The sequence below is a fragment of the Acomys minous genome, assembly GCF_964271855.1.
Source record: "Acomys minous genome assembly, chromosome: 4".
In the NCBI taxonomy this organism is placed as follows: domain Eukaryota; kingdom Metazoa; phylum Chordata; class Mammalia; order Rodentia; family Muridae; genus Acomys; species Acomys minous.
In genome coordinates this window covers 6,361,452-6,378,241 of record NC_140486.1, presented here as the reverse complement: position 1 = coordinate 6,378,241, position 16,790 = coordinate 6,361,452, and the positions used below count along the sequence as shown (strand labels likewise).

The 16,790-nt window shown below is 49.4% G+C and overlaps 1 long non-coding RNA gene across 3 annotated transcripts; it reads right to left on the bottom strand.

The window, feature by feature from the left end:
* Positions 1-1,338: 1,338 nt before the first annotated feature.
* Positions 1,339-11,827, bottom strand: LOC311596825. 3 transcript variants are annotated; one of them, XR_014779001.1, is made up of 4 exons: positions 11,747-11,827; positions 10,654-10,786; positions 4,580-4,661; positions 1,339-2,201 (listed from the first exon to the last, which is right to left on the bottom strand). It is a non-coding gene; the product is annotated as an uncharacterized lncRNA (long non-coding RNA). The 3 variants fall into 3 exon arrangements; XR_014779002.1 differs by having other exon boundaries at positions 10,893-11,816; XR_014779003.1 differs by lacking the exons at positions 10,654-10,786; positions 11,747-11,827 and adding an exon at positions 5,957-7,860 and having other exon boundaries at positions 4,580-4,791.
* Between the last annotated feature and the right edge of the window lie 4,963 nt (positions 11,828-16,790).

The following is a 16,790-nucleotide window of genomic DNA, read 5'->3' as shown; positions in this document are numbered from 1 at the left end:
GCCCTCCACACACATATAAATAAATAATAGCAATAAAAAAGCCTTGCTTACATTTTATGTGTTCCGTACCCTTTGGCATGTGTGTATCAGCAGCACTCCTGGCCTGCGGGTGCAGGAGTGGTACTCATATACAAGCTGGAAGGTCAACAAATCATCCTAATGAGCGCCTGTCCCTTTAAAATCTGATAGAGATGTGTGCTTAAGATCTGGAGACACCATGGCCTCATAAGTGGGGGGGGGGGGGCACACCAAGGAAGAAAGAGTGGCCATGGAGCCGGGTGTTACAGAACTTGAAGTACATCTACCATAGAGGGCGAACTGTCTGTCTACCTCACCTTTCCCACAATAGATGTTCTTGTACCACACCTGTGCTCAGCCTGCAGTTACATAGCACAACACTGACTTCCCTCAGTGACGAGCAGTGCTGTGGAAGTGCGAGCAAACAAACCCTTTCCTCCCCAAGTTGCTTTGGGTTATGGTACTTCATCAGAGCAACCCCTGCCCTGGCCTAAGGTGTGTCCCTACCACACACACACACACACACACACCACACCATATACACAGACACACACACACACACACACACACACGCCACAGACACACACTACACACACAGACACACACACCCTACACACAGAGACACACAACACACATACCACAGACACACATAACACACACATACAACACACAACACACACACACCATACACACAGACACACACAAACACACCACACACACACACCACACACACAGACACACACACACACACCACACACACACACTACACACATAGATACACACACCCTACACACAGAGACACACAACACACATACCACAGACACATACAACACACAACACACACACACCATACACACAGACACACACAAACACACCACACACACACACCACAGACACATACCACACACACAGACACACACATACCCTACACACAGACACACACAACACACATACCACAGACACACACAACACACACACATACAACACACAACACACACACACCATACACACAGACACACACAAACACACCACACACACACACCACAGACACATACCACACACACAGACACACACATACCCTACACACAGACACACACAACACACACACATACAACACACAAAGACACACAACACACACAGACACACACAACACACATATACCACACAGACACACACACAACACAAACACAGAGACAGACACACACACACATACAACACAAATACAAACACACACACACACACACACACACTGCAAACATCCAGAACACGATTCCACACATAAAGCACAGATTACACTTAAACTCACAAGCTGGTTTGGAGTTTGGGTTCTCTTAATTATATTATTCAAAACAAAACCAAAACAAAATCAACTTGCTTCAGGTGTGCCAACCTTAATTATTTTGAAGAAAGTGGGTCCTGTGTTTTGCAGTCCAGCCTGAAGTGATCTAATAAGCCAGAGGCTTATCAGTTTGGGCCCCTGTTTGTCTTGTTTAAGTAACAGTTGCTATGGAAACAAGTCACTGACCTCCTTCTTCCTACCTCCAGGTAAACGAAGGATTTCCACATTTCCTAATTTCCTGTTTCTCCCCCTCTCCCTGCTCAAGAATTCCTTGGAAGGATCACTAAGGGATCTTAGCGGAAGGAGGCATGTCTTTTCATGCTAGTTCCGGTGGCTCTCACAGGCACAGCCTGCATGCGTTCTGCCTGGAAAGTGCCTGATTGCCCAGGGCAGCTGCGGGGCTTGTCACTGCTGGGGATGTGCAGGTTTGAGCCCGAAGTCTTGAGTGAGGACTGTCCATCTGGACCAGCTTCGCATGTTCCCCAAGGAGTTTTTCCACACTAAGCTGCAGTCTCCCCGCAGAACAAGCAGAATGTTCACAGGCTCTGTCCCCTCCGCACACCGACCCGCATTCCGTCACCCACACGACAAATTCATTCACATGTGGCTGAAGCCACAGGCTTCTAGATAATCGAAGCTGTGCTGTGCCCATCCTGGACACCACTCAAGGCTGTCCTCACCGTCCATGTGTTGGGTACCTGAGTCCCAGTAAGCCAGAGACCAGAAGCCTCTCACCTCATCTCTACACACAGGCTTCTGTGGAAATATTGAAAGGAAGTGTCCTGCGTTTACTTACTGCCTGGCATGTTCACGACCTAGACAGAGATGGAAAATTACAGATGTGCTGAAAGAAAAAGGGAAAAAGTCCTTAATAGTGTTCTCAGTAGCTGCACAGTAAAGTAGAAGAGTTAAACTCTACACAGTGTATTTAAAACAAAAATAATGCTAACATGGGGGAAGGGGGAAGGCCCATAGTAATTAACATATCTTAGCTGAAAAAAAAATTCTATTAAAAATGGAGAGAGGGGAAGGGAGCTGCGATCAGCTGATAAAGGCGCTGGCCACCAAGTCTGACAGCCTGAGTTCAATCCCTGGGACCCACGCGGTGGAAAGAAACAACCAACTCCCACAATTTGTTCTCTGACTTCCGCACACGTTATGGATGCACACAATAAATAAAATGAAAAGGAGAAAGCCAGGTAGTGGCCAAAATGTGCTTTGGGCACGTAGAAAAAGGCTTGTCTGGGGTCTCTGTACAAGCAGAGCCGCCTTTATGCTTTTATAGAGATCCCAAATAAGTATATGAACATGATACAAAAGTAACTACTTAGAAAAGTGCAAAACTCAGCCCCTTGGCCATGGGCCATACAAGCACAGCCCCAGGGCCCGCTGCCTCTTGTGTCCTCCCATCAGGAGACAAGGCACACCTGGGCATCTGGCTTGAATCTTTTCTACAAACTCTAATGTAGGTGCTGCTGTGGAGTATAGTGGGAGTGACAGAGCCTATGGCTGGGGCTCTGGGTAGTGAGACTATCCATGTTTGCCCTCTCGTCATGGACTTCAGGGTGAAGGACACGCAAGGGTAAGGCTAGCCACATGTGTGTGAGGGACCCTGCTCAGAGCTGATGACCCTTTCCCAGAGGCAGCCAGGCCCATGAACTCCGAACCCATGCATAGCTGCCATTTTAAGACCCTGAGTTTTATTTTTATTTATTTATTTGAGACAGGGTTTGTCTGTGTGTATCCCTGGCTGTCCTGGACTCACTTTGTAGACCAGGTTGGCCTTGAACTCACAGGGAGCCACCTGCCTCTGCCTCCTGAGTGCTGGGATTAAAGGTCTGTGCCACCACACCCGGCGACCCTGAGTTTTAAAGTGGTTTTTTTGTGTGTGTGGCCACAGCCTACCCTTCTCATTTTCTCAGGTTCCCATCCTCAACAAGAGGCTCTTTGCTCTGGACAAACTGCAGTCAAGCATCAAGAGCTCTGTGTCCCTGACAAAGACATTCAGCCGTACGATGACCCTGGGCAAGTCCTGTTGCTTTCTGAGCATTGGTTGTGTGGTTGTGTGTCTACACACCAGGGTCTGTGTGGCTGTGTCTCCAGCTGGGGCATCTGGGAGCGGAGTGGATGAGACTGCTGGAAATCCCTCCACATCAAAGTGGAGCCATCAACAGAACAAATAGTTTAACCCAGCAAGGGCACTTAGCCCTTACTCTGTGTGAGTGCACATGGGGCAAGCAAGCAAACACAGAGCCTCCTGTGTGGCAAAGCTAGTGCTCTAAAATGGCGGCCCGAGAGAGAGGCACTTATACCCCAGGTATTGTTAAGCTGTGAAGAGAGCTCCTCTCTCTCTCTCTCTCTCTCTCTCTCTCTCTCTCTCTCAAATAAGAGAAGCAGGTTGCAGGATATAATACTGTTTTTGTAAAGAAAAGAGAGCAAAAGAAGCCCTTTCTATACACAGGCCCTAGGGCTGGCTGGAGAGAGCCTGCCTGATCAGGAAGCACAGACGTTAGAGAGGCCTCAGTGGCCGCACACGGAGGGGCTTTATCAATGTCACTGTGGCACATGCGCGCACCACAGTGATCTTTGGCTCTTAAAATAGTTACCTATGCTATGTTTAAATAGCTATATATAACACATTAAAGTAAGCGTGAAGCAGCATAAGAGAAAATTAAAAACACACAGACCCATGTATCCAGCAAATTAGGGCTAGAGCGACAGAGAGCTCTTCAGAGTGTCCTCTGCATTGCAGAGGACTGGAGTTCAGGTGACTCACAGCCAGGTCTAACTCAACTCCTTGGGATCAGACACCCTCTTCTGGACTCCACGGTACTGGAACGCACAGTGCATATAAATAAGTGTGCTCGTGCGCGCGTGCGTGTGTGCGCGCACACACACAACACACACACACACAAACACACACACACACAGCCTCAGAGTGGACAAACTCCACATGTCCATGGCAATTATTAGCATGTTATTATCTTTCACAAAGTTAAAGATTTATGTATTTTACTTTGTGTCTAAATCTTTACCTGCATGCATGCCTGTATATCATGTGTATGCCCGTTGAATTCCCTGGAACTGGGGGTGTGGATGGTTGTGAGCCACCGTGTGGGTGCTGGCACTGAACCTGGGTCCTCTGCAGGAGCAGTAAGTGCTCTTGACTCCTGAGCCATCTCTTTAGCCCCAGCATATTATTATTTAAAGTGAGCGGCTTACCTTCATTTTTATGCATTTGCATTTTCCCGTTTTGCTGGATGACTGTAGAACAGGGAGGAGGTGGGAAGGCACAGGCGCATTCCTATAATGGAGCCAGGAAGAGCAGGAGGACAGGGGTGACTAGCAACCGCCATAACATCTCTGAAGAATGGAGCGCTGAGTGCGACAGAAGTGACTGGCTGGGAAGTGCAGCCTGGGCCTGTGCTATTAGCCTGGAGGAGGAGACAACTGGCTTGTCATCTCTCATACCTCTGTCTCACACAGAGCGATGAGGAGGAATGAGAGAGTTAATATTTATACAGCACTTTAATATCCTGCAGGGGACATAAGACGCTGCTGCTCCCATGCCAGCCTTGGCTAAGCAGCCTTTGTCCTAGGGACCTGGGAAGAGCATAGCTGACCTCTAACGCAATGTGTGAGCTTTTCCTTACACCAGAAAGCCTTGTTTGGAAAAGGGTGTTCTATCCTTTTGACTTTGCTTGGGGTGTGTGTGTGTGTGTATGTGTGTGTCCCTGTGTGTTTGTCTGTCTGTATGTATGTGTGTGTGTATATGTGTGTGTCCCTGTGTGTTTGTCTGTATGTATGTGTGTGTGTGTCCCTGTGTGTTTGTCTGTATGTATGTGTGTGTGTGTGTGTGTGTGTGTGTCCCTGTGTGTTTGTCTGTATGTGTGTGTGTGTGTGTGTGTTTATGCACTGCATTCACGCATATCCCACAGCATGCACACAGAGGTGAGAGAACTACTTGGAGCTCTCACTTCTCCTTCCACATGGTCCAGAGGGCAAAGTCAGTCATCAGTCTTGGTGGCAAGCAGCCTTAGCAGCTGAGCCATCTCACTGGCCTGGACGCCGAATCTTGGAACTAAAGCCATAACGATTTTAGTCTGTTTGCTTTCCAAGCTTTTCTCCCCTGAGCCTTGCTTTTACTTGGAAATTAGGTCCATTATGATCTCAGCTTCGCAGAAACTGTTTCTGTCAGGTCTTCCAAACACAACACGAGTTTACAGTCAAGGTTCAAGACATACTGAAAGACAGCATGGACTCGGACTCCAGAGAAGTGTGCACAGTGGAAAGCCAAGGGCATAGCACTGTAGCACTGTGAGGTTTCTTCCCTCCCAATTACAAGTGACAACCACCAACCCTGGAAAAGTGTGCTGTGTCTGGGCTTGGGACTCTCTGAAGCCCTTGCTTAGTCAGCCACCAAGAGTCTCCAAAGGAGGAACTCCCTGGGGGAAGCATAGCTGGCCTCCCCTTGGTGCCCACCCAGCCTGACCTGCCCACAGTCCACAAAAACCGATGAGGGGACCACACACAAGACACTACTGTAATCTGTGTTATTTTTAACTCTGGAAAAAAGAAAAAAAATTGGCTTGGACTTACCACAAGTCTTAGCACAGTCCTACTGCAAGAATTGTCATTTCAGTACACAGAGCCATTGGTTCAGAAGCCTAAGGTTCTGACTTTCCAGAAGAGGTGGTGACCAGCTCTGTGGTTTCTCCATGGTGCCCCCTGGTGGACATCATCATTGCCTCATCACCAGCTTGTTATCCTCACAAAGGCAAAGTGGCTGACTTTTCCTCATAGGCCTCACTTCTTTGGCTGCTACTTCTGACTGTCCAGTTTTGCTGAGTGTGTGTGTGTATGTGTGTACATGTGTGTGTATGCATGTATATGTGTGCATGTATATGTGTCTGTGTGTTTATGAATGTGTGCATATGTGTATATATATATGCTGTGTGTGTAGGTTCATTGGGTGTATATATATGTGTGTGTGTGTCAGAGTCACAGTCACAAAGAGAGACACAGTCACACATACCACATGCACACGCTGCCCCCCCCCCCATAGTGTGTCTGGGCTTACATATGGGGTTTAGAGAACAACCCACAAGAGTTGGTTCTACCATGTGGGGATTTAAGAACAAAAATCTGTAAATCCATAATTTCCTCCTGCACCCCAGTTCCCAAAATAATGACTCTGAGGCTTAAATAGATTTGCAGATGCCTCGGTCAATACAGCTGGGCATACTCCCTGACTTGCTCACACTAATACCCCGCTTATTCTTATTTTTATTTATTTATTTATTTTGGTTTTCCGAGACAGGATTTCTCTGTGTAGCCTTAGCTGTCCTGGACTCACTTTGTAGACCAGGCTGGCCTCGAACACACAGCGATCCGCCTGCCTCTGCCTCCCGAGTGCTGGGATTAAAGGCGTGCGCCACCACGCCCGGCTCTGCTCATCCTATTCTACGCTCTGCCACGCGGCTGGTGCACTCTGCGCAGCAGCATCATTGGCCCAAATCCCTGACTCCCACCTCCGTATTTCCTGCCTCCGCTAACAGGCTGTTCGCTTGTTATTGACAGTTAATGCTTCCAGACACAAGAGATTCCTTCCTTCTATAAAAATCAGTCAGTCAGGTTTCACAGCAAGCGTCTTTAACCACTAAGCCATCTCACCTGGCTTCACCTTATTTTTTAAGACAGGGTCTCTCGCTGAATCTAACGTTCACAACGGGGCAGACGGGGCAGCCAGTCTTCAGGATCTGCCTCCCGGTGCTGGGATTGCAGTGTGTGCTGCAACCTCTAGTTTGTGTGTGGGTGCTGGAGACCTCCACCCAGGTCCTCAGCTTGCATAGTGAGTGCTTTACCCTCTGAGCATCTCCCAAGCTCCTCACGTTTTGCCATTTTATGTACTCAATTTATCAGTGTGAGACGTAGGACACAGGGCTTATATTCCCCAGTGCAGAGGGATTTTAATCCAGCAACATGGCTGCTCTGGCAAGGCATCACAGCCAAAGACCTTCTAGGTCTGCGTGATCCAGATGGAATGTAGACATGCCCTTAGTACACACCTTTAATCCCAAATAATGAAGGTAAAGTTAGTTTGTAGACGGAAGCACCCATGTTTGAAAATGGCATCTAACGGAGGGACAGGCAAAGTGACAAATCTGAGAAAGATTTGACAGAATCGGATATGCCCAGCTCTCATGAGAACAGCCAAGGGAGTCTACTTAAGGGAGCACAGGGGAGGGGGTAAGTTAGGGAGCTGTTGAGTTGGCTCAGTAAGTCATCTGGGCTCTGTGAGTTGGGACAGTGGAGGGGCCGTGCAATGGAGTGGAGTTTGTGGCAGTTCATTGGTGACAGTTCAGTTTGTGGAGCTGAGAGCCAGTTTTACCGGGACAGACTTAAAGAGACAGGCTGCAGAGAGAATGATCCAGACACAGCTGAAAACAGAACAGAGCACAACATGGAGCCAGGTTAGAACACATGGCTAGAGTTAGTCTGAGGCTAAGCAGAGCAACTCAGTTAGAAGTCAAGAGAAGCCGGCTTGAATCAGTCAAGTTTGAAGAGGCGTCTGAGCTGGAACAGCTGAGTTGAACCAGCCAGCCAGAGTTCAGAAAGAGCTAGAAAGGGTGAGCTTATTCAACAGTAAGTCTCAGAGACAACAATTACATCTGGTGAATAAAATTTACTTCTACCCCACCCCCCACCCCCAGGAGGAAGTTCTCATCATGAGACGAAAGCTCCCTGAAACTGCACTTCAGGGCTGGAGGGATGGTACAGTGGATACAAATATTCACTTGCTACCCAGCCTGACAACCTGAGTTTGACGCCCCAGGAACTCACCTGGTAGAAGGAGAGAACTCAGTCCCTGAGCTTCCGGCTTCTTTTTCTGTGAGAAATACACCCTCCCCCCGCCAACACCCACCCCAGTAAAAGCCAACTCCAGGGACCAGTGGCCTCAAAGCCTTTCCTCATAGCACAGTCTGTGCGGAAACAACCTGATTAACGGGAGCAAACGTGCGAAATGTGCCTTGGGTCTTGTGATGTCACCCGTGTGTGGAAAGCGTTCTTGCTAAGGACTCAGCCTCTTACTGTGAATGAGATAAACCGCGTCGTCGTCGACGTGGCTCATGGGTAACCTGGGCCCGAGAGCTTGGGCCGTCCAGGAAGCAGCGTCTGAGCTCAGACACCTGAAGCACAAGATGAGGTGGGAAGCAGAGGACAGCTCATTTCTTGAGGGTGGACTGCTGAAGGGACTGGTTGATCAGCCAGTGAAGCATGATTCGAGCAGCCTTCTGGACTCAGAGAAAGCTGGAGGCAACCCACCTCTAGGGATCTTGTGATTTGTTCCGTGGTCACAGTGCTTGTGTGTGGCCATCTAGTGAAAGGACAGCTGAGGAAATCCCAAGGTCCTGATGATTGGCGGCTGGACTAAGTGGAAGCCCACAGTCTTGCCAGGGCCGTGAAGGGAGTAAGAGAGGCCGTGGCGGGGAGACACAGCCTCCCAGGCAGGGGCCTTAGGTCTGCAGCCCCAACATCCCGCCCCGACCCCGCCCTTTGGTGCCTCGTCTGCCTGCACTTCCATTACGCAGTGGCATTGGCTCTCTTAGAGTTGGACCTACAGGTTAGAGCAGCTGAGTGTAGCTGAGGCAGTCCAAGGATGGCTCGAGGTAGAAAGGTGCGACGGCACTCATATTTGTGCTCTTCGTGTGTCGCCTGGCCCTGCGCAGCCGCAGCTGCTCCCAGAGCCCTGTTGATGTTTAGAGGGGGAAATATCAGCTCTCCTCTTCATGGGAGAAACACCCTAACAGCACCTCCAGGCTGAGCACGGTGTGGCCTGTGCTCTACTGAAGGCCTTTCCAAGGGAACAAATGTTGATGTTAAACAGAATTCAGAGCACCTGCCTTGCTTCTTAAAAAAAAAAAAGAAAGAAAAAGGTGTGTATGTGTGGGGGGGTGTGCGGGGGTGGATATGGGACAGTCCACACATGGAGGTTGGAGGTCAACTTCTTTCCATGCACCAGGCTCCAGGGATCAAACCCAGATTGCCTGGCTCCTTTAGCCAGGGCCTTTCCCAGCTGAGTCAATCATCTAACCTTCCATTCCTTTTATTTTCTACTTTTTCAACCAAGCTTCTGGGTAGGTGGTATATTCCCAGACCTGGCAGCAGGTGGCGCTGTAGCGAGCGGGCAATTTTATCTGGGGTGCAAGCTTCACTTGTGCATAATGGCGTCATAATTCTGATTTAGGAAGAGAAAAATCCCCGTTTACCAGCTTTTACTGTGTGAATAATAATAATAATAATAAACTCAGGAGATGAGCAATGACACATCCTTCCAAATAAGTCCCATTTTACAGGGGGAATTGTGTGTGTTCTGAAAACGAATGAGCACTTTTGCAGGACTATGGGACCAACAGATGGCCTCTGAGAGAACATGGAAGTTTATATTTGTGCTTATCTGTTTATGGCCAAACAGGATGTCCCCTGTCCTAGCTCCGTGCCTTTTCCACCTTTGTCCTGGGATGACTGTTCGGGTTTGATGCGGATTTATCAAAGGCAGTATCAGCACAGTGCTCAGCACTCTTGAGCGAGAACATGTTTATCACTGAAGCAACAAAGTGAGGTTAAAGCCATGTGCATTTCTTTTCATGTCTGTGAAGTGCGTCCTTGGCAAGACACTTTTGGGATGTCCTTCAGCGCTGTTACGGCAGTAGTTATTGCTTTGCTGAGGTCCCTGGGATAATAGTGGTGGTCCTGGAAATGGCAGGTTCCTGAAAGCCTCTCATGCTGGGCTCTCTAGCCAGACTAGGAAGGCATCTCCAGAGAAGAGGCTGGGCCTGGAGCATCCTCCGGAGCAAAGCAAGGGACACCTACCAGCCTGCACCAAGCAGGGAAGTCTCCATGTGGAAATTCATGAGGAGGGGCTGCGGAGGGCTGAGGGTCGGAGACTGTTAACTGCTCATTCTTCACAAAGGCAGGAAAGAGGACTTAGTGGTTCCATGGCTGCCTCCCCCACCCCACCCCACCCCCGCCCCAGAAATGCTAGCCTGGCTACCTCGGTCACTGTTGCCTCACAGGTGCTGAGAGCCCACAGGAGGCACAGCAAGGACGGTTACTCTAGACTTTGTTTCTGAGACAGGCTCTCAGTAGGTGGCCCTGGCTGCTCTGGGACTTGTGATATAGACTGGGCCCACCTCAAACCCACAGTGATCTACCCGCCTCTGCCCACTGAATGCTGGGATTAAAGACATGTGCCACCATGCTGGGTTTTGATTTCAAGACTTATCAAAACTTACCTAATGTTGAACAAGGATTAACTTTGGGTCCATCTGTCTGCCTGGAGACGGCACCAGGGGAAATGGATTAATACGGCTCCACAATGTAACCGTGAGAAGTTCAATTCTCTTCCACCAGATGAAGACCATAAATCTGGGGGAAGGAAAAAAAAAAAGGAAGAAAGACTTGTTAACAATAAGACAGCCTGTTGGAAAACGGCTGACGGCACAAGACCAAATCATTCTAAGCCGGCACTTGCCTTGCAACCCAGAGAGACAGAGCCTCTCAAGGCAGAGCACTCCCAGACAACAGCCAGGACACATCCTTGAGAAGTAATTCTTTGTAGAAGCCAGATTGTTTTCCCCCACGGATGACAGTAGTATCTCCTCTTGGCACCATCCAGCAGCTCGAGGCAAGAGACCACTAACGACAAGCCCACCATTTGACCGCACGGCTTCCCCACCGCACCCCCATTCGTCCTCTATAAGAACTTAAAGTTCATGTCGATAACTAAAGATGAACTGAGTCGTTGTGCTCTCTCGTTAGTTCCTCTTTCCAACACACCCAGGAATCAGCTCTCTGCTTTTTACCACCACTGTCTCTTTAATCAGATATTGGGGAGGGCTGCGGGTCAGGGCTGCAGGGGCCACAGCTCTTACTTTAAAACTCTAGTTACATTTCCTTTTCGGCTAACGCGTTTTTGGAGAAGGCTGAGTGTTCTGGCTTGCTTCTCTGCTGCTGTGATTAAAAACACTGGCCACAACCAACTCGGGGAGGACGGGGCTCCAGTCCTTCACGGAGGGAGATGAGGCAGAAACTCCCACTGAAGCACGGGGCGCTTTCCTGACTTGCTCAAGCTAGCTCTTATACTACTAGCTCAACTGCAGCCTAGGGGTAGCACCACCCACAGTGGGCTGGGCCATCCCATAGCAATCATTAATCAAGGAAACGCCTCACAAACTGGCTCATAGGCCTGACAGGCATTTCTCAGCTGAGGTTCCTCTTCGTAGATGAGTCTAGCTTGTGTTAAATTGGCAAAAAAAACCCAACCATACACCAGGCACACAGGCACTCCTGCTCGCCATCTTCATGATGCATGTGATCAAACCTCACCGCAGAGTTCATGTCACCACCTTAACCTTCTGCACACGAGCTCCAGGACCTTGTGATAAGTAAGCATGCCAGCCATCTTACCTTTAAACTGTGACTTCGGACTGAGCATGCTCAGAAAAGTACACCAGTATGCGCATGCTCAGAAAAAGTGCTCCCATATGCGCATGCTCAGCAATGCTTCTGCGGCTGAAGTTGTGGGCTAGATGAATATTCATCAGGCTTCCTTTGTTCAAGGAAGGTATTGCTCTCACATAATTTACCTGTGCAGATAGTAAATCTTTTTCTCTCCTATTTCTTGGCGGGGTGTGTGTGTGTGTGTGTGTGTGTGTGTGTGTGTGTGTGTGTGTGTGTGTGTGTGTTACTCCCTTTTCTTGGACTTTGCTTTCTGCACCCTCCTTTGGAGAGTTCTGCATGCCTATGTCCACCCTTGCACCCACTAGGCCATGATACAATGTTCCCAGAGCCTGGAGCCATCAGGTTCTCTGATAATATCTCCGAGCGGACTGAAATTCACAGGCAGTTCCAGGGTACCATTCAGTGACGGCCAGTCAAGAGCCAGTTAGACAAAGCCACAGATGACCAACACAGATAAGCCACAGAAATCACGTACCTCCCTGTGGTGCTTTGAATAGGTACTGGGCCCCATAGATTCAGGTGTTTGAATGAATTGACCCTAGGGAGTGGTACTATTAGGAGCTGTGGCCTTATTGGAGGCGAAGTGGCCTTGTTAGAGGAAGTGTGTCACATGGAGGCGGGGCTTTGAGGTTTTAAATGCTCAAGTTATGCCTAGTGTGAAACATATCCAGTCTCCTCCTGGCTGCCTTCGGGTTAAGATGTAGGATTCTCGGCCCCTTCTCCAGCTCTGTGTCTGCCTGCGCGCCGCCATGCTTCCCGCCACGATGATAATAGACTAAGCCTCTGAAACTGTAAGCCAGCCCCAGTGAAATGTTGTCCTTTATCAGAGTGGCCTCGGTCATGGTGTCTCTTCACAGCAATGACCCAGACTAAGACACTCCATGCACTTCCTATTTGCCCTTTTCTGACCTTGGAGCAGTTGCTTCCCTGGGAAGAGAGTAGAAAGCCAAAGGCATCTTTCTGGGAGGGATGACTCATACCTGTTTAAGAGTCTGTCCAAATCCCTGGAACTTCCCGTCGGACAGCCCACCCCGGGATGCAGGAGGAAGGAGGTCAGGGTTAGGAGAGAGCGAGCACACACAGCACCAGTTTTGGACTTAACGGCTTAGCTTGATTTTAGTGGACTTGGCCTAGAATGAGTTTGTGACGGCATGCTTTCTGAGATGTCTCTGTACTCTAGGCATTCGGGACAATGCAGCCATAGCTGCCACACCCACGCCTTAGTCTAAGAAGCAACTTTGACTTAGTCTGTAGCTGTTGAAATTCGCTGCTCTGTAACACAGTATTACGCTGACAATGGCCTGCTGACGTCAGTCCCGGGCAAGTGGCATTTGCCTGCCAAATGGGCAGAGGCTATGTCAGAGCTTGCCCTGTTTTATTTAGAATGGGAGCTGGGTCAAACCGACCTACTGTGGGTCTGAAATTACCTTCACCAAAAGAGGAAAGAAAATGTGCTGCTAAGGGTTGTCCGTTATGGCCGCTTGGTTCTCATGTTTCCAGTGATCGTCAGTTTGAGAATTTCATAGATGAATACTGTATTTACATAATCCCCACCCACGCTTTCCCCTCCAGCTCCTCCCACGTCCCCTGCTCACTTACTCTCAACTTCATGACCTTTAGTTACTGTTGTCACATATGATAGGCAAAGGCAGCCTGCTGAGCCCACTTGGAATTGAAGCCTCGGTGCTTCCGGCACTGTGAGGCAGGAGGAGGAGATGATTTCCTACCAGAAGCAGGCACAGGATTCTGGGTAGGGGGGCCAAATGCCAGGGCTATCGCTTGCCTGTTCTACTCAAAGAACCGAGGCTGGGAGGGGAGCAGGCCAAGCCGGGGAGAAGAAAAGTACCAGACATTTCACCCCAGAGACTTGACAGTGACCACAGTCTAGAGCTCAGGGTCTGCATACTGAGTAACATCATGTGATGCTGGCATCACGGGAGAGCCTGCATCCTGCATGGACAAGATGAAGGGGCAGCTTGAAGCTATTCCTAGTGGGGGGAGCCCTTCACCCCAGGCTCTGGGGTACCACAGGGAGTTAGAGGCCCTGTTCTACTTAGAGGACAGGCCTGTGTGGACTCTCTGGAAACTTCCCAAGGCAAAAGCAGCCCTGTGAACGAGGAAGGGAGGCCCTCAAGACAGAGATTGAAAGAACTGGGTCCTACGGGGAAGGTTCGGGCCAGCCTGGAAAGGTGAGAGAAAAGCAGCGGGTGGCACAGTGGAGCAGGAAGACGGCTTGAAATCCTTCCCCCGGACATGGGCAGGCCCTTATTTGCAGCCCTCTACAGGCCTCGTTAAGCTCTAAGCCATAGACTAATATTCTGATAAGAGATTTGGAAACAGACATGCAGCATGGGTGGGTACAGGAGAGTGGCGTCCATAAACCAAGGCAGGCTGTGGGTTATGGAACCAACAGAAAGTGGAGGAGGTGGGGAAGACTCTGCCCTTCTGCCTGCAAATGGAGCTTGGCCCTGCTCCTGCCTGTAGCTACCTGGGAATGTCCCCGTGCAGGAAGATGGTCTTGCGATCCTGCGCTGTCCACTGTGGGGAGATTATTACAAGCAGTCTCAGGAGAAGCTGGGCTCTTCCACCTTAGCTTGTTGAGAACGTCAAACAGTGGCACATCAGCATAGCTATGTTACCGATGCTCTGTCAATAACTTTAAAAAAAAATCTGTGTCTCCTCATAAAAATACTTAAGAAGGAGCTCAGCAACTATTCACTATCCAGTGGAGAGTCCTGTGTTGTCCCTTTTAGATGAGAAAGCGCCGGCAGGCAGGGCTCATGCTCAGTACAGCAGAATGAGCGGTGATAACTGCCAGGAAACAAACCTTACAGGATGATGTGAGCCATCACTGGAGCAACCTGCAGCCTCAGACCCAGGAAGACCCAGCCCACCTCGTAATCCTCATCTGTGACCGTGGGCATGTCACTTCCCCATCCTTTATCTTTCCCGTGGATTTTACAGCGACTTTCCAGCCTCCTAGCAGTGTTTTAATGTGGAAATGAAATGAACTATGGAGGTCGTTTGTAGAGCTGAAAAAAACCAGCTCAACAAATCATCGGTTACCATCTTGGCCCAGGGAAGAGCCACAGTGAGAACGAAGGGAGGGCCGAGAGCGAGCTGAGCAAGAGGCATGCATCTGGAGTGCCTCGAAAGGTGCCTGCCAAGTTTAAAATGTAGACTCTCTGGCGTGGGCACCTCCTATTTCGCCTGTGCTGACCCTGAATTTCAAAGTTGCCCAGGAACCAAGAACCCCAGATCAAGGTCGGAGTGAGTCACCTGATGTCTTCCATGGTTGGTTTTAGCCACTGGTAGGAGGGGATTTTCTTTCATCTTAGCTAACCTGGACCCATTTCAAAATCTTTTGTAATGTGTGTTGTCATGATGGATAAAACAATTTTATGTTTTAGCCAAGAGTCCACAATGCTGCTGGGAAACCACAGATGGGAGCATGGCGATGTTTCCCTCCCTGTTCCCCTTCCCAGCACGGATGGAGAGGGAGTGTGGATGCAAACCAGGGCTAGCTCAGTCAGTGCACCTAGAAAGGCCAAGACGAGGGGCTGCTATTAGGGCAGTCATTGCCAGAGTTCCCTCATCTGACCCAGATGATAAAATGGAAACCATCCTCTGGTACATGCTTCCCTGGGGTCTTCACTGTTTCCAAGGCTCAGGTACTCAGCATGTTATCTCCCAAGGGGACAGACCCTGGACTCTCCACAGAGCCAAGCTGAAAAGGTACCTGTCCCTCATAGCCCACAGTGGGCGGGATGACACCTCCCTGTGTTCACGGCACCCTCTAACGAGGATGCTCCTTGTAGGTCAGGATAGTAAAATCTAAGGATGAGAAGGAGGAAAGAGAACCACAGACTCCTCCAAGGCCGGTCTGAGCCTTTGGAGTCCCCTAGGAGAAGAGACGGGGCCCAGTGCTGTCTCCCCCCACACGTGCCTGCCTGAGGTCTCAGACAAGGCAGCCTGTGCTGTGGTTTCATCTCCTGCAGTGGGACACTGAGGTTCACCTCCTGAGGGGCTCATCTAGGGCCGAGCTCATCTTCTGCCCTTACAGACAGAGGCTGTTGCCGCTGACCCTGCTGTAGAAAGGGGCGAAGAGGCAGGGAGGAGAATCAGCATGAGAACCAGCTTCTTAGAAGGGGATGCCAAGCCTCGCTGGGGTCCTGCAGGGCATGAAGCTACGTTTTCTCGCACACAACACTGAGAAAGGTCTGTGCCAGGTCTCCTTGGGGATGCTATGCATGTGTAAATTACATTGCCTGGACCTGCTTCAATCCAAGGACTCAGGGTCTTGCCTGGAAAGGAAGCAAGCCCAGCACCTAAATGCCTTAATTTAAATAAAACGCCCTCTTGTGGGACAATATCCGCTCACCTCATAGGAGAGCAGGGAAACAACTGTGTGGTTGAATTCAAGCGCAGGAGCAAGAGGAAGCACAGCCTAGACCATGGCTCCTATGTTTTACAGTAACAGCCAACCTCAGGAGCCTGGGGGAATTCCGGAAGCCAGGCTGACAGTGTTTTTGTTGTTTTGTTTGTTTTGTTTTGTTTTTGTTTTGGGGAGGCTTTTGAGGCAGGGTTTCTCTGTGTAGCCTTGGCTGTCCTGGACTTGCTTTGTAGACCAGGCTGGCCTCAAACTCACAGTGATCCACCTGCCTCTGCCCTGCTGAGTGCTGGGTAACAGTTTTGCATGGTACATAATTAAGAAGCAATTTCAAGTTTTTAAAAAAGTGTGTATTGATACGGCATTAAGGACTGAAACACTTTTTTAATATAAACACTGGTTGTTTTTAGAATATATGCTCAGGTATTTCAACTGCTGTCACTGAAACAGTGGGTAATTAACTTTAAAATAATTACGTGATTAAAAAACGATTTATTGATACATACATTTTAAGGTGAG